This window comes from Drosophila persimilis, unplaced genomic scaffold (assembly GCF_003286085.1).
Source record: "Drosophila persimilis strain 14011-0111.01,24,50 unplaced genomic scaffold, DperRS2 tig00003933-arrow-pilon, whole genome shotgun sequence".
NCBI classification, from domain to species: Eukaryota; Metazoa; Arthropoda; class Insecta; order Diptera; family Drosophilidae; genus Drosophila; species Drosophila persimilis.
In genome coordinates this window covers 21,180-46,063 of record NW_020825706.1, presented here as the reverse complement: position 1 = coordinate 46,063, position 24,884 = coordinate 21,180, and the positions used below count along the sequence as shown (strand labels likewise).

Below are 24,884 nucleotides of genomic sequence, written 5' to 3'. Positions count from 1 at the left end.
GCTTAAAATATTTGTGTATTTTGCGCAAATATTTTCATGATAGGTGCATGCCACGCCACGCCACGCCGTGCCACGCCACGCCATCGACTGTATTAGTGTCACACACGGCTCGTGGATATAGTTTTTGGATGAACGCTGAAATCCGTTAATGAAAGGCAGCTCTCGCTCTCTCTCTCGCTCTCTCTCTCTCTAATGGTGATTTATTGTTTGTGCCACTCGGCCACATGCCACCTACAACCTGCCACCTGCCGCTGCCATATAAACACATAAACACTGTCATATTTATTAGATTACTCGGACGTTACGTGTCGCTGTCACTGTCGCTGTCACTGTCGTGTCCTTTCCCACTGTCATCGCTGGTGCTGCCCGCTGTCAAAAGGGGATTCCATTTTTTGGGAGTTGGGTTTTTCATCCGCAGCACGGAGGGGTCTCGGTTACGGTTACGGTTACGGTTACGAAAAAAAGGATGAGATTTATGAATGGATTACGGAATTCCCACATGATTTTCTATGGGGGAGCACTTCTCCTAGAACCGAAGATTATCTGGTGCCTATATTCTGCCTAACATTTCAGAGAATATTTTTTAAAAAATGCATCGTAAACTTCCTCTAAAACTCGACTTGAAATTCCTCTAAAAATTGCATAAAAATGCACCGAAATTCTTTCCAAAACTAATCTAAATATTCCTCTAAAAAATCCAACTTCGTCTAAAATTGTCTCAAAAAATTCTCAATAATTCGTCTAAAAATCGCTCTAAAAACTGATCAAAAAATTTAATAAAAATTCATCTGAAAAATTCTTCCAAAAACAATCTAAATATTCCTCTAAAAATGCAACTAAAAAAAACCCCGAAAATTCGTGTAAAATTATATAAAAAATTCTCAAAAATTCGTCTAAAAATCCCATAAAAATTCATCTAAAAACTTCTATAAAATTCTGAAAAAATCGTCTAAAAATCACTTAAAAATCCCTTTAAAAATTTATCCAAAAATTCTATAAATATTCATATGAAAAATTCTTCCAAAAAAAATCTAAATATTCCTCTAAAAATAGCCAAAAAAAAAAAAACCTGCAAAAATCCGGTTAAATTTGTAAAAATTCAACTAAAAATTCCTCTGAAATTCTCTATCAAAAAACCCTCAAAAAATCGTCTAAAAATGCATCAAAAATTCTTGCAAAAATAATCTATATATTTCCCTAAAAAAGCAACCAAAAAAAAACCTGAGAAATTCGTAGAAAATGAATTTAAATCCCTTTTAAAAATCTACAAAAGCTAGAAAATTATCCAAACAAAAGGCCATTATTTCCAAAAAAAAAAAAAGCACTGCCTAAACTTCAGCTCGGCTTCAATCAACCCTCTCCTATAAATGTATGCAGTAATCGCCTGTCAAAAGTTCCCTCAACTTTGACCCACATAAACTCCGCTTCCGGGGGGCTGCAAAACCTCAACTAATGCCCCCAGAGATTGACCCAATGAATGCACCGCAGAAACCACCCTGCGCCAGTCATCTTCACTCAAGGAGGGGGCTAAAAGCGTGGGCCCAATTGACAAGTAAATTGACAATTCACTTAATTCCCAGGAACAGGGACAGGAACCACAATAAACGATTGAAAGACCAGGCGGCAGGCAGGGCACTGGTCTGTTGGATAATTCTTAAACATTACCGGTTAAAATGTAGCTGCAGTTGACGGCCGAAAGGAGAGCGCAAAAGGGGATTAAAGGGTTAATTTTAACCCCCCCCACACCCCTGAGTACACACATAAACCACAACAAAACAACAAGGAAAAACAATTAAGGGAGAGTTCCGCCTGGAGGTGTTGGGGTCAGGGGTGTAATTTATATGATTGACAAGCAATTGAATTTGTGGGCCCACTGACTGCAAGACTGCATACACTCAGAGAAAAGTGGCACAGTACAGGGGAAACAAACATACATTTAATTTGATTTAAATAAAAATAAACACTTTGAAATAAATATAATAATAACAATAAATATATAAATAGTAATACAAAATAATAAATAAATAAATAAATAAATAATAAAAATATTTAAAAAAAATATAAATATAATAAAATTATTTATTTTAAAGTGTTTTATATTAAAATCAAAGTTATTTCCATTTAGCCTTTTCACTAACTTAATTTTACGATATATTGAAATATTTAGTTCAAATCTGATATATATTTTTAGTTTAAGTATAAAATATATTTAAATCAAATATTTTCAAATTAATATTTAATTTTTAGGGGAAACTTTTTTCTTTTTTCCAAAATTTCTAATCTTGGAGCAAATCGATGATTTATTATGATATTTACGTATATATTTCTATTTCATATTTATTTATTTTTTTTATATTTCTTTAATATTTATTTAGTATTTTTATATCTATATATTATTTTAATATTTATTTGTATATATATTTATTTATTATTTTTATATATTTATTTTTATATATTTTTATTTATTATATATTTTTGTATAAAATATTGTTTTTATGTTTTTTTTTCTTCGGGTGTACAGAGAAATGCAATTCGAGAAACGTTTTTGGGTGCAAGTGCAACCCCTGCCTGGAAGTGGGGGCCGGGGGTTCGAGGGGTTGGGCTATTCCTGTCAACTGGTGCCGCATGCCGCCTTGTTGTCCTTTTGGTAATTACGCTCCTCGCAGCACAGCACGGCACGGCATAGCACACATATCCCCCAACATGAATGCTAATTTGAAACCCCAAAAACAGTGACCAAAACCAGGATCTGGAAAGAGTCTTCATTGTGCGGGGGGGGGAATATTTCTGGGGGAATGGCTTTCAGATTTGGGATTTGTAATTGGGATATGGGCTACGCTTGGGTTCTGCGGTGGGTGGTCGGGGGGTGGAGGGGTGGAGGGGGATTGCCAGTGCAGTGTGCGTGCGGCGCCCAATGGCACGCATTATTTTCATGTGTCTGTCATTCGAATGAATCTGTGGCTGGTTCTCTGGTTTAAGCCCCCTCGCATTTTTGTCTGGCCTTTGCCTCGCGTCTCTCTGTGGCTTTCATCTATTTGTGGCTTTTGTGCGAAATTGGCTTTTGGAGGGAGCCACCAGGAGACAGGAGAGAAAAAAGTTTGGCGGGAAATTGGGTACCGTACCCAATGATGGCTGCCAATTTGTGGCTAAATGCGAAACGGAATTTCCATGGCGGGCCACCAAATGAAGTGCATGGCGGATGAGGCCTCTGAGCCTCATTAATCAAAGCTTGATTAGGCAGTTAACTCTAACAAAACGTTTTCTCGAAGCCTAGATACCATTTCATGAGGTGTTTCCCCACATCAAAAGAGTACTCGCACGCCAATCATTTGGGTCACAGCACAATTGGTGGGGTTTCTTTGGTAATCACTTGACACTCGCTTAAAACTCACTTAAAATGCACTTGAAATTCGAATAAATGATTGGTTTAATGAATGCAAAAAACGTATGACACCACCACCTGCTGTGTGCTGTTTGTGGGAAGTGAGAGAAAATTAATGCCTTTTGTGGTTAGAATTGACAGTTTTACAACTTTACTGTTTGAAAATCTACAGTTTTAGATACAAGCAAGCAGTGCAGGCTTCAAGCTAAAGCAGTGGATGGGGTCTTGAAGCTCAGGGATCAGCTCTGAGCATTAAAAATCGTTTCGCAGTGGAATTACTCTGAAAAGAAGCACTCTATACATTTTAGACACAGTTTTAGAGCCAGCCTATATAGTCTTAGAAGCAATGCGCTCAGCCTTAGAAACAGAGAATAGATCAGTGTGGGAAACGCTTAGATTTTTCATAGAAGCAGCGTGAAATCAGGTCTTAAAGGAACTGAATAGGGCCTTCAAAGCACTCGGATTTGGTCTGAGAACCACTGGGATCGGGTCTTAGAAGCAATGGATTAGTGGATAAGGTCTTAACACCACTGAATAGGGTCTTAGAAGTCATGGAATCGGATCTTAGAAACAATGGATCCGTGGATAAGGGCTTAACACCAATGAATAGGGTCTTAGAAGCACTGGTATTGGGTCTAAGAACCACTGGGATCGTGTCTTACAAGCACAGCATCAGTGCAAAAGGTCTTAGAAGCATTGAGATCCGCCTGAGAAGCAGTGCCATCAGCTTTGGAAGCAGTATATAGGTTCTAGAAGCAGTGGAACAGTCTTAGAAGCCCTGGGATCGGTTCTTACATGCACTGCATCCTGCCTTGAAGGAGTCCTATAAGTCCTGGCAACAATGTATCAGTAATCGAAGCCCTTTATCAGGTCTTAGAAGCACTGGAGCTGTTACAAGCCCTTCGTTTAGGCCTTAGCCGTCTCAGAAGCAACGCATTAAGTTCTTGAGGCAGTTTGTACGTAATTCTGCAAGCAGTAGTCCTCCGCTAAGCAGTTGTTTGGCTCCCGATAAGCAGTCAATTAGCCCAAAAGCGAAGGGCAGTGCAGGAATATTATTTATTATTATTTAAGTAATGAATTTAGTTATTAATTTAATTTTATTTAAATAAATTTTTTTTTTATTTATTAAAATAAAGGTAAATATTTACCTTTTTTTATTTATTTACTTACTACTTTATTTATTTTATTTACTGAATGTATTAATTTATTTTATTTTTTATTTTTCGTATTTACTTCATTTATTTATTAATTTCCTTTTATTAATTGAACTTAATTTAAATTAATTTTTGTGTATATTTCATTTATTTGTTTAATATTTAATTTTTCAATTAAATTTATTATCTAGTAAGCAGTCAATTCCATCTGTCCAGCAGTCAATTATTTAAACGCTTCACCAAACTCCCTCTGTTTCCAATAAATTTCTATATACTCGTATCTAAACTCTTCAAATGGCATGAAATTCCCCACTGAATTTCACACAAATACATACATACATGCATTTCGCATTAATTTTCATGAATGTCGGACGAATTTGTATCTGCATTTTCCATCAATTAATGTCCGAATGAATTGATCAATTTTAGACGCCCCCCAAAACAGCAATTGCCAAAGCCACAAATCAAAGTAAAAGTCAATTGTTGTAATTAAATATGGCCCAAAGAAAGAGAGAGGGAGAGGGAGAGGGAAAGAAGACAAGCTGTCTAGCTCGGTGCCAGAGAATTTTCCCCAAAGGCAACGATTTGACAAAACTGAAGGGAAACCCTAGACATCCGTCACGACACGACGACATCCTTTCGTGCCCTCTAACCTCCTGCCCTGCTGCCCTCCTGCTTTGCCTGGCTTTGCTTTGCTTATTTTGTGGAGCTCTCAAAATCAGAGCAAATGGAATGCCTTTTCCCACATTTCCCTACCCCGATCTACCTCTTCCTTTCTGTGTCACCTGCAGGAAAAATCGAATCGAATTTGAAGGCATTTCCTTCTCCGCCTACGCCTTCGCCCTCGCCTCCTCCTGCAATTGAAAATTATGCTGCAGTGGAAAAGCATCTCAAGAGTGTTTGCCATTTCACATACTCGAAGAAAAAGGTAGGAAAAACTCGAAAATCCAAAAGCAGGTCACATGGAAATAGATTAAAGCCCGATGATGGTGCATTTAGGTGGAAAAATACCCAGGGAAAATTCCAATTTAAAGCTACTTTTAATGGATATCACAATACTCATATTTAAGGCATCTCTACGATATCCATTAATTTTCTCAAAGATCAAAGTTCAAAGCCTCCTCATGCCTCCACAAACTTCAAAAGCGATCTCTTGAGGGGCCAGCTGCCGGACTTCAATTATATTTAAACATTTTTCGAGTTGCACAATTCAATTGAGAGGCGCAAAGATTGACCTTTCCACACAGATACTCATCGCAGTAGAGTTGTGCCTCTGTGCCTCTGCGGCCCCTCATTTTTCATCTTTTGACATTGAAATGCGCTTCATGGTCCGCTTCGTTTCTCCGTTCGTTCACTTCTTTATAGACCACTTTAATTGTTGTCTTTGTATTAATTATGAGCAATTGTGGCCTTGGCTATGACAGGCCTTGAAGTGTATTTCAAAAAATCGGTTTAAAGATATTGCTTTTTGCAATTGAATGTCAAGAGGCGGAAGTTTCGGTTTTTACAACTATTTATAGACTAAAGAGAGCTTCTTCAAGGCTGTCCATCAAATTATCGTTAGATTTATTTGCTGGCATAAAATTAGATACATTTCACGCTTGAGATAAAATACAAGTGTTTATGGGTTGGCTATTGCTTATAGAATTGATGGGCAATGGAGATGAGTCGAGAAATATACGGAAATGTGTGGGGGAAAACCACTTGGAGGGTCGGCAAACAAGTGTTACTACTTTTCAAGTGTGGAATGCACTGCTTCTAAGGCCTGACACGTGTTAAATGCACTGCTTCTATGGCCTGTCACGTGTAGAATGCACTGCCTAAGCTGCTTGGTAGTTTCTTTTAGTCTTTCTACAGCTTTTCGAAGGGCTGTAAAGCAGTGCTATACCACTGAACAGTTTTGATACTGCTTCACTGCTCCTAAACAGTGCTGCAAAGCTCGTTATTAGTGATAGAAGTGCCACAATGCTACTTAAGTGTTGGAAAGGGCTAACTTCAATAAAATTCTGCTAATTGAAAGCAAATATATTTAAAAATACACAATAATTAGTTGTTATTAAAAGAAGCCCATAAAAAGAATTATTTTAATTAATCTAAATTTAGTTTATAGCAAAAAAATACAAGTGTGATCAGATTAACATTCAGCAATCATCATTTTACAGGGCACTGACCCTTGTACTGATTATTTTCTAAAGAAAATTCTAAAAAAAACAATGAAAAATCTCCAGCAATAACCGGTACATACCCCACAGACAACTGTCTCTCTCTCACTCTTGAACCGGCTAAGCGCAAGGTCTAAACACAACTGAAAAATAAACTGAGAGACTGAGAGCTGGTCGGGGGCCTATCAATGCCCGATCTCCCGGGAGAACACAGAAATTTCAAATAATTTGCTGATAATCAATTCGGCGAGTAGTTCTATATAATGATGATGATGATGATGTTGTTGTTGGAGATATATAAATAATGGAATAAAATATAAAAATCTACATTTAATAAGAGTCCAATTAGCCGATAATTAAAATGGAATTACGGCGACAAACACAAAGGAAAATGTAAATGCAGTTCTCTAGAAAATAACCATCTTATCTAAGAGCACAAACTGATAAAGATATACCCCTATATAATTAGTATTACGATGCGAATGGGTTGCTGAACCTTTCCTGACACGACATGCGGTAATCGGGGCAATTAACAGATACAAAAACAGGCCGCCAGATATCAGATACACAGCAAATTAGCGCCACGCTAATGAAAAATCATCACCCAAAAAGGCGTCATCTCCAAAGACCCTAATGAACCCCCCTCCCTAATGGAACTGGAACTGTAATTTCGTGATTTTTTTTCTTTTGTAGAGCAATTCAATTAACGGAGAGAACAGTTCTAGTGGCCACAAGAGGATTTCTCATCTACAGTTAGTTGCACTCAATTGAACGCTAATCGAAATATTTATTATTCAAATGTCAAAAATCTCTCGACACTCCAACCAAGTGCTGGGCGGTATTTAAATATTTTGCGTACTCGTTTTGTAATTACCATTGGGAGGGGGTGGGCGAAGGGGTGGAGGGGTGGCCCCACTAAGCCGCTAAGCACCACATCGCGAGCGTGACTTCTCATTTGGCATTTCCCCATTAAGCGTTCACGCGCGGCGCGTGAATCACTGCCATTAAAAATAATTAATAAATATGTACTATGTATATTCTGTGCGGTCCCACGAGTGCGGTTTTCTACCGCCTGACCCCAATATTCGATAGGCACTCCAACAAAGAAAAGCCACTGCAGGCTGATAAGGCATTCGAATCAGAGGCACAATTATGCATCGGTAGTGAATAGGTGGTGAATAAGTTGTGAATCAGTTATGAATCGCCTATGAACCGAGCATGAATCGACAAAGGAACGTTTTTGATTAGGAATCGGTCTTGAAAAGTCTACGAATTGTTTATAAACCGGTAAAAATCTCTGAAGTGGGTACAAATCGCTTAGGAACCGAGTATAAATCGGTAATGAACCGGTTTTGAATCAGTTTTTAACCTTTAACTGAACATAAACGAGTCTGTTATGAACCGGTAGTGTAACAGGCCGGAACCAGAGTAGGAATCGGTATTGAAAAGGCTACGCATTGGTTATAAATCTGTAAAAATCTCTGAAGTGGGTAAAAATCGCTTATGAACCGAGTATAAATCTGTAATGAACCGGTTTCGAACCAGTAATAAATATTTCTTTCTAATAAAAAACCCCATTTGGCTACAATCATGTTTCTTAAGCGGTCTTTAAACGGGTATGAATCGTTTTCGAACCGGTAATCAATATTTCTTCCTCATAAAAGTCCCCATCCGGTCTTGAAACGGCTATTAATCGGGTTTCCCCAATAGAAACCTCCATTCGCTTATAATCATGTATCTTTAACATTTTTCCGCTGATGATCTTGAATTTAACCCTCAAAGCGCCCACTCATTCTCTCTTTCTCAGTCTTCCTCGTGCAGTGTGTGTGTGCTCTCTCGGAGAAGAGCGAATTTAAGAGTCTTTAAGCACATCCAAGACCCCAAAATTACGCATTTAAACTTCTTTCAAGACCACAAATAACTTAAAACTCTTGGATTACGAAGCCCAAAAGGCAGTGTTCCCCAGTCCATACCTCTTTTAATCATCGCTTCGTTCCTTAAATAAATTTCTCCTTGATATGTGGCTTACCTTTAAAGAGAAAAGAATATAAAATGGAATTAATTGAAGCGTTATAAGCAGTTCAAACACACACACACACACACGCACACACATGAATTTCTAAAACAATTAATTAATACAAATTTGCTGTTAAAATTTGCCAGCAATTCAATTAAGGACTTCGATGGCAACAAATTGAATAATATATAGAAATATGAATATTGAATCTAACATTTCCATGAATTTTAAATGCTCATTAAGCATTATGCACGTTATATTTGAACTGTTGGTGTAGCAGAAACAGCACCAAGGATAAGGGCTGGGATAAGGATGTTTGCTGTTGAGGGATACCCTTTCCAGAGGGTAGACCTGGTTGTGCAGGAGAAGCAGGTATTTTCCATCATTGAGAGTCTTTCATTGGCACGTTTCTCCGTCTTTTTCCAAGCAAAGAAGTGTCTCAGTCTCTTAGCGACCGATGGGCACTGCTGCATGTCTTTAAAGGGGATTAAATTTCCATCTTTCGAAGTGAAAAATGTTGCCATTTCATGCCATTCTTTAGATATTCTTTCCCATATATTTGAAGTGGTTTCTTTATATATTTTTTTAAAAATATCTTCCTTGGCAATACTATATCTTTAAGGGTATCTAAGCTTTTAGTTCTCTTAGCAACCGATGGGCACTGCTGCATGACATAAAATTGGACTAAATTTCCATCTTTTTCAGTGAAAAATGTGGCTATTACTTTAGATATTCTTTCCTTAAGTGGTTTCTTAATATATTTTGTCCAAATATATATTTTTCGGGGTATCTATGCTTTCCGTTCTCTTCTCAACCGATGGGCACTGCTGCATGCCCTGAAAGTTGTTTGGATTTCCATCTTTTCCACTGAAAAATGTGGCTTTTTCTTTATATGTGATTTCCTTGAAGTGGTTCCCTGACACTAAATATCTTTAAGGGTATCCAATCTTCCGTCTTCCCCATTGATCTTTTCATCCTTTCCTGTTAATGTTCTTGTTGTTTGGTTAGCCATCTTGTCTGAGTGAAGGAGGCGGCTCTCAACTATTTGCCAAGGCTGAAATAGCATATGCTAATGACAAGAGGAGTAGTCCTGGCCACCACACAAGTAAGTCCGCAAAACAGAGATAAAGAGATAGATGGAGAGGGGCAGAGGGGCTGTGGGGCAGAGGGGCTGTGCGGGTGTGGGCACTCATGTAAAATTATGAATTACAGATACAAATACAGATACAGATGTTGCCTGAAAGGGCTGGTTCTTGTTGCATGCTGCTGTTTGGCTTTAGTCCAAAATTTCAATTAGGTTGAGTAGTTGGCAAACGAAAGGAGGCAGGCCTCCGCCCCACCGCCCTCCCTCGACTGTAGTTCTGCACTAGTCCGGGACGGCTACTCCTGCGAATGTTAATTACGCAATTGACTTGACAACAGCCACAACTGAAAGGAGTTCTGTGTCCCTGCACCTCCTGATAGCCGGCTTGTATGTTGACTTATATAATTATTCCGATTGGTTCGCTGCCCTCGGGCTGGGTGGCGTCCGTCCCCAACCTGTTGCCAAGGCTTCTTCTGGGTTAATTACAAATCTACGCATGCCCTTTTTTTCTTATTTTATTTATTTTTCGGTGGGCTTGCCAATTTGCATGCAAATGAATTTCCTTTTGTTTCTTAGAGCCGTGTATTTTTATTAATTTACATTTCTTTTCATTCATGAATCATGCTGCTGTTCTATATATGGCATTGTTTTTCCCTTTTCCATTCCTTCCAAAGATTATTTTCATTTCTTTCAACCGAAAGTTTTCTCTTCAAAGATTTCTCTGTATTATTTTCTGCCATTGTCTTGGGGGCGGGCGTGTACATGCCTTGTAAATAATTCGCCGGCATTTGTAATTACTACAAGACGGCATTTCTCAAACGGTTTCCATTTCGTTTCGTTTCGCTTCGTTCCGTTTCGGCGATGCTGTGGGAAATGGTGGCATCAGTGTCCGGGCGTGGGTATTTAGCGAGTCCGGGCACTTCATCAAGGCATTCCTCGAGAACTGTGAAGAGCACGACCCTGAACGAGCGGATATCTGATGCTAAATATACAGTATTTGTTGTACGCTTGTTTGGCAGGGCATTGGTTGGAATTTTTGGGCGATTTAGCATCGAAATTGAAGGATTTCTGCATTTTAGAGAACTATTTTTTTTAATAAATTATGAAATATAAAAAATTTGTAAATACCTAATGAATATTTTTATATTATTATTTATTATTATTATTTTTTTTATATTATTATTATTTATTATTATTATTATTATTTTTTTTATATTATTATTATTTATTATTATTATTATTATTTATTATTATTATTTATTATTATTATTATTTTTTTATATTATTATTATTATTTATTATTATTATTATTTATTATTATTATTATTTATTATTATTATTTATTATTATTATTATTTATTATTATTATTATTTATTATTATTATTATTTATTATTATTATTATTATTTTATCAGATTATCAGGTTAACGGGTATAAACCTGTTATTAAACGGTTAAGAATACGGCTACTAATCGGTTATGAAACGGCTAAAAAAAAAACCCGAAAACTTTTCACACCATCTTCGATTCATTGATACTAAAAAATATTCCTAAAGATTCTATCCCAAATCGCAATCACTCGAACCATAAATACCTCCCAACAAAACCGAATTAATTAAGGCAGAATGACAAACCACAATCATAATTTCCAAGAAAAAATACAAGCAATAAATAAACCAAAGCAATATATAATAAATCGCGGTCTTATCAAATCCGCTGATTGTTTATTGGTTCTATTTCTAGATCATAGATGGTGCAGCGGAGGTTACGAACTAGAGAGTACTATATCTTATCTGATCATTAGTTTATATTGAGTATTAAATGAATGACAAACACCTGAGACTCCGTGGCGCAATGGTAGCGCGTCTGACTCCAGATCAGAAGGTTGCGTGTTCAAATCACGTCGGGGTCATCATTTGGTTTAAAACTTTTTTGGTTTTTTTGTAAAGATCTTTATTTTTTCGATCCAGAAGGAATCCCAGGTACTTAGATGGGTTTAGTGTATTCTATGACGAAGTCTCCTGACTTAAACACAAAATTTTAGCCTTTTCTTCTCTGTTTTAATCCTTTTCGAACTTCATAATTCATCAATGGGATTAAAACTCGTATTTTCCATAGGACTCCGTGGCGCAATGGTAGCGCGTCTGACTCCAGATCAGAAGGTTGCGTGTTCAAATCACGTCGGGGTCATCATTTGGTTTAAACCTTTTTTGGTTTTTTTGTAAAGGTCTTTATTTTTTCGATCTAGAAGGAATCCCAGGTACTTAGATGGGTTTAGTGTATTCTATGCCGAAGTCTCCTGATTTAAACACAAAATTGTAACCTTTTCTTCTCTGTTTTAATCCTTTTCGAACTTCATAATTCCTCAATGGGATTAAAACTCCTATTTTCCATAGGACTCCGTGGCGCAATGGTAGCGCGTCTGACTCCAGATCAGAAGGTTGCGTGTTCAAATCACGTCGGGGTCATCATTTGGTTTAAAACTTTTTTTCCTTTTTTTTTTTAAGATCTTTATTTTTTCGATCCAGGAAAAGTCTGAGCAAGCTCTGCAAAAGTCTCTCCCTTCGAACACCAAAGTCTAACCCGTTCTTCTCTGTTTTAATCCTTTTCGAACTTCATCATTCATCATAAGGATTAAAACTCCTATTTTCCATATGATTCCGTGGCGCAACGATAGCGCGAATCTCAATCCTTCTTTTTCTCCCTTTTTCTTGCCATTTTCCTGGTTCATTTGATTGAATTCCGCCATGTTTTGTGCGGTTCGATAGTAAAAAGAATTAAACACAAATACTCAATTGTTTCTTTGTTCTCGGTTTTTTCATTCCCTTTCCGGGAAAATATTTTTACCGAATTTGTTATTAGTTTTTTGGCCGGAAAAACAGTGAATTTCCAGCATTTCCCCATATTGTGGTTTCGTGATGAGGGGCTTAAAATTTCTATACAAATCTATTGCTATTTTTATTGTCGGTTAGGGGTTTATTAAATTTATAATTTGTGGTCATTGAGGTGGCAAAAATTTAGTAAAAATTCGCTGCCAGTTAGAAGGAATTTCGTATGATTTTCGGGGCGTGAAATTCCCTTTAAGGTTGTACAATCTTGCGACTTATTGTCATCCTGTACTAATTGCTTTGCTGGGTTTTTTTTTTCTTTTTTTTTTTGGAAGGGACTTTTGTTTTCTTTCGAGGATACGCCGGGGTGCACATGTTGCACCCCCTCATGTACTCCCGTACCTTGTAGCCATGCAAAGATGCCTTTTAGTGGTGTGTTACGACTGGGGCATACCCTTTACTTCGATTGGAATTATAATTTGAGATTTTTAATGGAAAAAATAGAGTTTTTGGCATAAAAAATATCTATTTTTGTGATCCTGACTCTGGTTTTACTCAAATTGTTATGAATTAGGGTTCTAGGGTAGCAAATAACTTAAGAAACGATTCTTTCGAGGCAAACTTTAGGTATTAGAAAAATTTTATAAGAAGAAAACTTTAAGTATTCACTTAAAAATCTTTGAAATTGAAGCCCCTAAAAGCCCCCACTAAACAGTTTATTCATAATTTCCATACAAACAATATGCCCTTGATTTTTTGCGGTACAATTACTAGGCGACCGAAACGTCCCAAGGGTGAAATTAATTTAATGTTGTCAACAATATTTTTGCGTACTCTGCTACAAAAAACCTAGAAAGGAGTTGAGGGGCGGAGAGGGGGTAAACCATAGAGAGAAGGAAGAGCAAAGTGGAAAGAAAACGGAGCGAAGGAGTGGCATGGAGTGGAGTGGAGTGGAGCGAGAGAATTGTAGTGTAGGGGAGTCCCTTAACGGGTTGTAACTTTTAATTAAAGCCCCTTGTTGGGGTCCTACCACCGCCCCCCCGCCCCGCCCCTCTGCCCAGCCAGAGAGTGGTTTTTCAGAGAGTTTTGTTTTTGTTAATTTGTGGTAATCGTTATTCATATATGACCAAAGTTTATTCGTTCCAGAGCTCCATTTCTGTGGAAGGGTCATAGGGTTAAGTGTTGATGCTTTGATAATTATTTCGGGGTATGTCTAGGGATTACTTTGGAGTTTTGGGGTCTCGTATAAATCTTTATTTCCCCCAGAAAAAGCAAAGATATCTGTTTTTTAATTAAATATGTCTGTTGCAATTATCGCTCCCTTTTCTTTTGTTTGAATTTGTTAAACAATTTAACTTGTACTTCAACTTGAAAGATACACGTAAAACTTAAAAGATTGATGACACTAGTTTGGGGGGCAGTACTCCACTCCGTTCGGGGGGATAATTACTGAGGAAATCAGTAAAGTTGTTCCTCGACTTTGAGACCATCGTCGTCTAATGATTGTTTGATAAGTCCTCGCCGGCTAGGAGAAGGATAAAGCACCAGAAAGCAGTAGAAAGCAGTAGAAAGCAGAGCAAGCGTGCTGGATTATTTATAAATAAAAGAGAGAAAGGGGAAGAAAGCAGGGCCCAGGGATGGCCACTGAAGGACAGAGTTGCTGAAGAGCGTGAAAAACTGCACTTGTCGTCGTTCCTTCTCCTTTTTTTCGGCCATCCTGCAGGATCCTGCTGTGCAGATATGCAGCCATCACAAAAGTTTCTCAATTAAAAAGGCGGCAACATTTTAAAGCCTACAACATTAAATTTTAGTCTATTTTATGACCAGTAGAGAAGTTTCCCCCTCCCCCTCCCCCTCAGACTCTTTTTCATGGAAAAGTTTCCCATTTTTTTCCTGCGTCTGTATGTGTTTTTTTCTGTAGTTTTTTATTTGTCTTTTCGGTAAAGACGGAAGTTGTTAGCATGAAATCTGATTTGGGGAGGTGCCGGCACCCCGCTCCCCCTCTCCCTCCCCTCTCCCACTGCATTGGGGAATTCTCGTTGCTTTTCCCGGCTTTTGTTTGAATTCTGTGCTTGGCTTAGAGTTTCTCTTGGGGGTGTGCCAGGGCGGGGTTGAATGAACTGTGAAAAAGGGTGGGGGGGGCGATTGGGTGTTGGCTTTGGGCTATAGATTTGTCTGGTGATTTGTTCAAGGGAAAAGTTTCTGGTAATTTACGGATTAAAGGGTCACAGAAATGGACTCCAATGAAGAGGTTCAAAGGGGTATAAAACGGTTATGAAACGGCAGTAAATCATGTTTGAAAATGGTAATGTAAAGGGTATGAAACGGGTATGAAATTGGTATGAAACGGGTATGGAGCGGGTATGAAACGGGTATGAAACGAGTATGTAAAGGGTATGGACTGGGATTGGACCGGGTATGGACCGGAAATGAAACAGGAATGAAACACCTATGAAACGGTTTTGAAACATGGAATGAAACGGGTATTAAAAAGGGAGTGAAACGGGTAGGGACCGGGATGAAACGGGAATGAAACGGGTATGTAAAGAGTATGGACTGGGAATGGACCGGGCAGGGACCGGCTATAAAACGGGTCTGAATCGGCTATGAAACGGGTATGAATCGTGTTTTAACGGAAACGTATCTTGAACGGTTTTTAATCACTTATGAACCGGTTTTAAACCGTTCATCAAGCCTGAAGCCTATTGAGTGTAGAATTAAGCCTACTTTGAGCTCAAAAATATTTTTAGAAAGAACATTTATAAATTTAAAGACCAAAAAATGTGTACAGTGTACACCCAAGAAATTCCCTTCGCCTTAAAACCCTGCAGTTCCTTACTTAAAAGCCAATCGAATAATCTTCCATTTACCCTTCTATAAATATACCTCCAAAAATAGCCAACCCTGGGGGCCCCACGCCTTAACCCTCATCCATTCTGTGGCAAACTACAGACCTGTATCTCAATTTAATTGATTTGCTAAAAATGTCATGAATTTTCAATTTACATCTGCTGTTTGCGGATACATTTCTGGGCCAACAGAAGCGGTAGCCTTCACACTTTAATTTTAATGTTTAACACACGAATGAAAATTGTTGGTGGCAGGAATTTGGAATTTATTTGGAATGCAATAAATTTTGTGGATAATCCCCAACCAGCCAGAATCTGTGCCACATATCCATGGCCTAAACAAACTATTAATTTATTTTATTATTATTTTTGAGCGTGTTTTTTGATTGTAATTTAATTAGCAAATAATTATGCGTTCTGTGTCGCGTAATTTGCAGTAAACAAAGTAATTTGAATTATTTCCAGCATTTGCATTGTTTGTCAATAAAAATAACGAGCCAGCAAATTGGTTTCGCATTAAATTCCTGCTTCGTTCGAATGTGCCACAAAATGTGTGCGTGTGCCACCAGAACAAAAAAAAGAAAGGGTTCATTCCTTGAGATTGAATTACATTTCTTTTCAATTACACGACACTTTTCCCCAGCCAAAAGGGACTCATCTTTCAGACAATTTAACTCCAAGAATGAAAAGCCCTCGAGGGCCCCAAAGAAAAGGAAACGCAACGAAACGAAGGAACTTTTCCAGCCCGAAAATCCTTATGAAACATTAATAATCATTAGTTCTCTCTCTCTCTCTCTCTCGTGTGTGTGTGTTGTGTCCCACTGTTGTACAACATGTGAAAAAGTTGTTCAAGAACTTTCATTTTATTTTTTCTTGTGGATTTTACAATTTGTCAAAATTCACTCAACTGTGGGACCGGCTAGAAATATGAAACAGAAACCCACAAAAAAAGGAGAAAAACGAGAGAAATGTTGGGTGGAGGCACGAAGCATAGGTCCTGCCCCAAAGCCAAAGGTTCACCATGAAATTTGCAACATTTTTCACATCATTTTTGCGTTTTCGGCTTTCCTGCACGAAACAACAAAATTAGGGTCGTTGTACCTTTTTTTTTGTTGGGCGTGAAATATGCGTTGCTGTGGCAAGGGTATCCCCCCCCCCCCCTTTGTTTTTAGAAATTTTTTGATTTTTTTTTTTAATCATATAAAATAGGTTTCTTTAGGGGTAAAACAAATTTTATTTGTAATATTCATAGAAATGATATATTTTAAAGTTAATATTACCTAGAATTTGTATTTTTTTTTTTTTAGAGATTAATATTTTATTTATAAAATAACAATAATAAAACAATTTGTTGTTGGCTATTACTATTGTATGAAATTCGATAACCAGCACCCTATAATATCTTCTAAATTTTGCTGATTCTTTCAAGGCTTAATCCCCATTAACCATTTTTATAAGAAAGATCTAATAAACCCCCTAATTGACAGACAACATTTTCATGCCCATAATAATTAGTATAATTATCAAATATAACACGAAACACAAACAAGCAACCGACAAAAACAAACAGAAAGACGGGAAAAAAGGGAAGGAAGGGCGAAGACCTACCCCAAAAGGGCGGGGTGGGGGGGAGGTAGGGAGGAAAAGGAAAACATTCAAGTAAATAAAATGTAAAAAAGAAATTACCGCATTCCCGTGCCGTTCCGCTCCTCGAAAGCGCCAAAACTCACTCAATGCAACAATTGAATAAAAATAAAGTCCCACCCGAAAAAAAATCCCACAAACTATAGATACCCTTGCCCGAAAGTATTGGGTCTATAAGATATAGTCAAACGATTCTTTAGGAATATATAATATGCGCCCGAAATATATTCGGAAAAAAGAAATACATGAAATTTTGCTCTAAAAGTTGTATGTCTCTAAAGATGGTAGGTCTCTAAAGATTGTATGTCTCTAAAGATGGTAGGTCTCTAAAGATTGTAGGTCTCTGAAGATTTTAGGTCTCTAAAGATTTTAGGTCTCTGAAGATTGTAGGCAAAATCATAACACCCTCTTGAAAGGGTATCAAAAAAAAGGAAAGGAAATTACAATTGGCTCTGTCTGAGGTACTGGGGAGGGGGTAGGAGGGGCTGCTTATATTTGCTGCTAAGTGTATCGGGCGTCAATGGGGCATGCTGGCTGGCTGGCTGGCTGGCAGGCAGCCCTCTGTTTCACTGCTTCTGGGTGCCAATGACAAGTCTATGTACAAAACTGTCGGCATGTAATCAACATTAATGTTGGGCTGCTCGGAGGCGATGCGATGCAGGCGAATGAATGAATCACTTTGTCCGAGAGCGCGAGAGAGAAACTCAAAAAGAGACAGCAAGAAACAGAGTAAACATGCCGCTGCTGCCGCTGATGCTGCTGCAGCTGCTGTCGTCGTCCGGTGCCGCCACAACAGCAACATGAGCTGCTCATCACTTGCAACATGATTACCAACATGAGCCCGACAGTGGGACAGCAGCCACACAGAAAGTCGCACAGAGTAAACTGGTAAAAGGGGCGCCTTTTTCTTCCATCTAGGGCCCACTGTACCGCCTGCAACCACAATCAGCCTCTGCCGTTGGCTGCTGGCTCCATTCCCGCCTCGGATCTCCGCTCAGCCACTGACGCCGCCAGGCACTTGTCTGACTGACATTAATAAATCGCTTTTATAGCATCTCCCAGAGACCAGACTCCCCCCGCTCCTCACCCGCTCCCTGGCTCCGACTCCGACTACAGCCCGAACGAGGGACGGCTGCGGGGGCGGGGGAAACCAAAATCTGCAGCACATGAACCGACACGTCGCCTCTCGCGTCGACTGCAATTATCTCTTTTGCTCTCAGCGCCTTTCGGTAGCTACTGCAAAACAGGGCATGTGAAACGGGAAGGTAGGGGGAGATTCACTCTCTCCAACGATCGCTCTCTTAACGACAATGCCATGCCCGCACCCTCTCTTCTTAGGCCTTAGGCCTCACCTGTCTCCTCTCCCACGCTTTGTTTATTCTAAAGCGCAAAAAGGGACGGGGGACGGAGGGCGGGGCCACGCTTTATTAATTCCTTTTCAATACCGGCGCTAGGCAGCCGCCGTTCAATGGGTTTTACGCTCTTTCCAGGCTATGCTCTGACACACTGACGCTCTCTCCCCCTCTCTCTCGCTCCCTCACTGAACACTGCATTTGATTTTTACTCTCCTTTTTACTTGTATTCTTCTTTGTTGTCGGAGGCTCTGCAACAACAAGCAAAACCAAAGGCAAACGCAGACACAAGGTAGATTATACGACAAGGGTGGTATGGGTACCTGTTTGATGCTCTATGCTCTCTAGCTCTCTTTGCGTATATTCCGGCGAGAGTTCATACATTTCCACTCTCTTGGACTGCCTCACCTTCTCTTGAATATACCCTGCACACACCAGACACCAGAAGAGCTGCAGTCTAACGGCTGTTTTGTTTACACTCTGCGCTTCCACACGCGCAAACACCAGCACACACGGCCACACACACACACACATGCTGCACACATGGACATTCCTACGGCCTTATCGAACTTCAGCATCGATTCGATGATACACTGGCGGCGCCCAGAGTACAGTGGCGGGCCCTAAAAGTGAGGAGAGTTGTTCTCTTTGTTGTTTTCTTGGGTTTACTATAGCAGATCGATAGATAAGAGACATTTGAACACATTATTTTGGGGAAACAAAGGCATACTGTTCAAGGTCTTTTAATCCCTCTTCTCTAGGCTGAAAATTCTTGCCAAACAATTATCAATTTTCCCACACAATCTATCAGGCAAGGCAGCCTATCTATAAGCTGCTTTCCCCATACAGCAGCAGCTACTTGTACTTTTTTCTATTAATATTAAATATTATGACATGCAAATTGTATGCAACAATCATTCTATGAGTGGAGGCACGAGTGGGTGGAGCAGCAGCATAGGTCTCTGGGCAGGGGGGGCATACACATATCTTGGCTTTTCATTAATCTCCAAGGCAGCATCACATTGTGGAATATATTAAGTGGGGAGCGCCATTAACATTTAAATTTGTTTTCAATTTTGTCTTCCATGATGTATAAAAGATGATCTTGAAATACATATTTTGTGCGCACCTCCAGAGACAGATACAGAAATCCCAAAAATCATTTGTTATGTAAATTGGACCCCAAAGTGTTTGGCCTTTCGAAAATGCCAAAATCTAAAGTTTTGTTCAACAATTCCAGATCTATGTCATAAATACACAAGTTTAAGTGCAATTTGGTTAACCGAAAAGTGTGGGAAAATCATCTCTTAAGTGCAATTGAAACGAATTCAATCTACAAATCGATGCCATCAACATTTACTCATCAAAATGTATCTTTTTCATTCAAAATTCATTTGTGTAATTCTATCTGGAAATTGAACAGTAACTCTAAACCTCTCCCCCCCGCCCCCCGCCACCCGTCCCGTTCTGTAGCCATGAACTCTTTTTTTATTTTTCACACGTTCTCGGGAATCATCGGATATTTGAGGGGTGCATCCATTCTGTATTCGAATGAAGTGCCTACCGTGTGGTATGTGGATCTGTGTCAAGTTCATAATGCGGCCGGTCGGCCCGTTTGGCTGGCTATCAAAAGCCACACACAACACACACAACAGAATGGGAAAAAAGCAGCACAACAACAACAACAACAACAAAAAGTGTAAGCATATTTCACAATCCGACAATCGACACACAGATACATACATACACACACACACACACAAACGGAACGTATAATATTGGATCAGCAAATGTTATTTATTCGAATCACATAAATCGAAGCGGCACTCACAGAGAGACAAAGAGAGCGAGAGAGAGAAATGTGTGCCTTACAGGGTAGTGCTTAGGGTTTCAGGGGTATACTGGGTTCTGGACAGACCTTTCAGCCCATATTCCATCTAAGGAAAAACTTGAATTCTCCTTCAATTCTTCTATGGAAAAGATTTTACAGGATTTTGGAATATATATAATTCAGAGTAAATAAATTTCATATTCTTCACCTTTAAGATATTTTTAAAGATCATATATTTGGGATTCTTTGCTTTTAGTAAAGTCTGTAGAATGCACAATTTGTACACTATATAGCTCCTTTTTGGTGGAGTGATATACAATGCTATTGTCTAACCATCTACCAAAATTCATTAGAATTCCATAAACATTAAACCAAAAATTAAGTTAAATCTTGTGGTTTATAGAATTAAAAAAATATGTGGCTCCTATTTGGTAGAACCTTATTCAATGTTATTTACTAGCTGTTTATAAAAAATCATTAGAATTGGACAAGTCTTAAGCCAAAAATGACTGCAAAAATATAGTTTTTAAACAAATTTAATAAACAATAATAATAAATAAATTTGTATATACTTTATTCCAATCATTTTTTCTTCATTTACTTATTTTTATTTTTTATTATTTTTATTTTTTTTATTTCTTTCATATATATTTTTTTATTTACGCCATAATATTCCCCAACTTTTAAATTATTTTCAAAGTAAATTTGAAAAACCGAGAGAAGAGTACTCTTCGGGTCGCATAGCCCCATGACAACTGTCACATTTTATATTGTTTGCAAATTCATGCAACGTGCCTTTCTCTCTGCCTACTGTATTGCTCTCTCTCACTCTCTTTTACTGTGTCTGTTGTGTGTATTTTATTATTTATTTGCAAAAGTAAAATATTGTTCGACTTACGCATTCACAAAAAGATACTACATAGGGGTCGTGGACGGGGGTCTGGTGTATTTCTTGAGTCAAAGTACAAAAATAAAACACACACTGTACCTGCAAATAGAAGAATGAAAATCGGTAAGTAAATAATATTTAATTGTTTGGCAAATGTTTGCATATAAACCAGAAATTTCCTTAATTTCATGGCAAATAAACGACGAATGTCAATAGAGATACGAAAATGGGTGCGTAAAAGGGGGTATATTTTCTGCTAATTTATGCAATTATTAGAAAGTTATAGATACGCATGAACAGATATCATCTATCTATAGCTTTCGTTGTTCGTTAGATAGGGTGCTACAATTTTCAAGAGTGATATATAATGCTATAAGCCATCTATCCACCAAAAATCATCAGCATCGTACAAGAATATGCTTCTGAGAGATTTATCTTTGACACTTCTTTCCCCTTTAAATCCTTTAACTTTCTTTTCCTTATCAAATCGTATTTAAAATTCACACAAAATTTCATTTAAGTTGAAGATTTGTGTGCCACTCATCAGAAATGCTGTTAATTAATTGATTTTTAATAACTTTTGACATGAAAATCCAAACCACAAACCGCCTGAAACCGAAAGGATTACAGCCCCACTTTCGTTGGCGCAGACCAAAACTGAAGTTGAAACATTTATGAGTAAAGTTTTATTAACGCGTTGAAAGAACATTCTAAGAACCATTCAGAAACAAGCATTTGACAGCTCTAAACCCGACCGACACCGCCATCTCCCCTGCCGCTTGGCCTTCAAAGGGGGGGGCTTGATTTTTGGTGGCAAGAAATGTTGCTGTGTTTCTTTAACTTTTTGGAAGCGATTTTGCAACATTCAACGGCATTTCATTAGTCTAAATAAGGCAGAGTACCTCTGATACGCTTTGAAGAGGGGTATCCATGATTTGCAGCTGGGTTGTGGTATGATATGATAGAAGTTACATGTCTTTTCTGGAAAATCTAAAAGGACTTCGTTAAAAGTCTTTCTTCTGCTTTTTAAACACTCTATCTTTCTCTCTTTTAAGTAGTATTTTTTCCTTTAAACAATTTATTCTTTCGTCTTTTTTCTTCCTTTTTTCTCGTTTCTTCATTTGTTCACCTTTTTTCTGCCTTTTTCTTTTAGCTTCCTTCAAGCTATTCTTATTTCTTCCTTTAAACTTTTATCTATTTATTTTAAACTCATTTTTCTTCCCTTAAATAAAATTTTTCCTTCAAACTCTTTTTATTTTCTTAAAAATATTTTGTTTTAAATTTTCTTGCACTTTTTTTAGAGTTCAGGTTGTTTTTTAGAAACAATAACTTCTTCAAAGAGTATCCCCATTTTCGATCTGCCTTTTCTTCTATTCATTTCAGTGTAGCTTTTGTCGTGTGGCACGTATTTCTGTGGCTGCTTCTGCGTTTCCCACACACAAACACACACACTCACAGAAAACATGCGTTTGTGCCACATTTTCTAGCTGCAATCGCATTCAACGCGTGATAGATTTTTGTTTTCGATTTTCCCCAACGTAATTTTAATTGATTTTACCTCTCAAATGCACGGCAAGAGCCGTCCCTCAAATGCACTACCGAATCGAATGCTACTCCCCAAATGCTATTCAATAGCTGCCACGCTTGCCCCCTCCTCCCCCCTTTGTTGCTGCCACGGCAGCTGCTGCTGCTGCTGCTGATTAGTCGCTGAAAACTATCGCTGAAAAACATTCATTGCCGAAATGCCATTAAATTTGGCCAATTGTCGAAGCAGTTAATTGGTTTTTTGGGATTAGCGGAGGCATTACTTTCAGGCATCGAATCGGGAATCGAAAGCACAGAAAAATAGAGAAACGATAGAAGGGGAAAAAGAGAGCGTTCTGCTGCAAAAACAATAATTAAAAGCGGGCGCTAATAGAGTAAAAACAAACGCGAAAAAAGAAGATTTAAAATGGATTTTGTGGGGGTGAAGGCCGGGCATGAAATGGCGTTTATTAGGGGTTCGCCCGAAACTGAAATTTTGGTGTAGGATGGCGTTTTGGTAAAAAAAAAAAAAAAAATATATATAGAAATAAGTACGATAATTAGAGAAATAAATAATACAAAATAGAGTACAAAATATGAAAAAAAGGAAATAAAAAACATAGAAAAATAAATAACAAATATAGAAAAATAAATAAAGACAAATAAATAAAGAAAAATAAATAAATAAAAATAATAAAGAAAAATAAATAAAGAAAAATAAAAAACAAAGAAAAATAAATAAAAAAATTATTACAAACTATAGAAAATAAATCAAAATTATAGAAAATAAATTTTTTTAAATATAGAAAAAAAATATATATAGAAAAAATACTAAACAAAAAGAAATAAAATATATAAAAAATACACTATACAAAAATGAATAATTAAATTATAAAATAATAATTAAAATTTATAATTAAAAAATACAAGTAATACAAAAAAAATGCGAAATGAATAAATAAAAATAAATAAATAAAAAGAATATTATTTTTTTTATTATTATGTACTACATTCAAAAAAGGAGGTATACGATACCTTACTTTTTCTACTATTTAGGGGCTGATTATTTTGCTCAATGCATTTTCGAATCTAGCAAATACCTTTTTTCATCCAATTTTCTTCGAATTCAATCTACTAATCAGTGGGTATAATATTTATTTATTTAAGGAGCATTATAGTTGTAATAACTATCCAATTAGAATAGTTTTTAGTAGTGCCAAAAGGACCAGAAGACAGAGCGCTGGAAATATGGGCATGGCATCTAATTTAGTCAACACCTGGCAACAACCTTGCCCCCATTCGCCCCACACACTCGCACACACACACGGACTCCCTCCGCAGATAAATGGAAAAACACGGGACACAACACAAAAGCCAGTTGGAAAAGCTGGAAAGTTATGCTTTAGTTTAGGTTTTAGTTTGTGTTTCAAGTATGCGAATGTGAATGCGAGGGCGCACAGGTGAGTGGGGGGGAGAGGGTGGGGCCCAAGTACTCGTACAAGTGAAGTGCTACGCTCTAGTAATTTCTAGTTTAATTATTTTCAATTTTTCCACAAAGTAAAGACCGCGCGTGGCAGCAGCAGAACTACATACATACAGCCGCAAGTGCCACAACAGCAGCAACAGCCAGTGTGCTGCATTTCAAGTGCATTTTCAGTGCGGCAATTGTGGGGACACGAGAGACAGATCCGCCCGGCCCGACCCGGCCCTCCCTCTCTCTCTCTCGTGTGCCCTGGGGGGGGGGGGGGGGGGGTTGAAAAGCAAGCACAACAAATGGCTGCATGATTTTGACACGCATTTCAAATGCAGGGAAAATCAATGTTTTCCCAGTGAAATAAATTGCTTTTACAGCGATGTTTAAATTGTTTTCAATTGAGAGCAACAAGGGTAATGGCAATGGCCGCCAAATATAGCAATAGATCAAAGTAAAACTATAGTTAATTGTATAAAATAATTATTTTCTCTCACTCAGAGAATAATGGCATAAAAAAAGGAAATTAACTCATGTTTAGATTAAATTTTCGGATTAGTACTATGAAGAAAAAACTTAATAAATAAGATATAAAAAAATGATACAAATACAAATACAAATGAATTAAACCAAAAAAATAAACCAAAATATCAAAATAGATAATATAATAATATTAAAAAGAAAAATCAAATAAAGAA

General features: G+C 37.7%; 3 non-coding genes across 3 annotated transcripts; all 3 read left to right on the top strand.

Moving 5' to 3' along the window:
* Positions 1 to 11,638: 11,638 nt before the first annotated feature.
* On the top strand, positions 11,639 to 11,710 carry Trnaw-cca. The gene has a single exon. It is a non-coding gene; the product is annotated as a tRNA-Trp (tRNA).
* A 206-nt stretch (positions 11,711 to 11,916) lies between these two features.
* On the top strand, positions 11,917 to 11,988 carry Trnaw-cca. The gene has a single exon. It is a non-coding gene; the product is annotated as a tRNA-Trp (tRNA).
* A 206-nt stretch (positions 11,989 to 12,194) lies between these two features.
* Trnaw-cca lies at positions 12,195 to 12,266 on the top strand. The gene has a single exon. It is a non-coding gene; the product is annotated as a tRNA-Trp (tRNA).
* Positions 12,267 to 24,884: the final 12,618 nt, after the last annotated feature.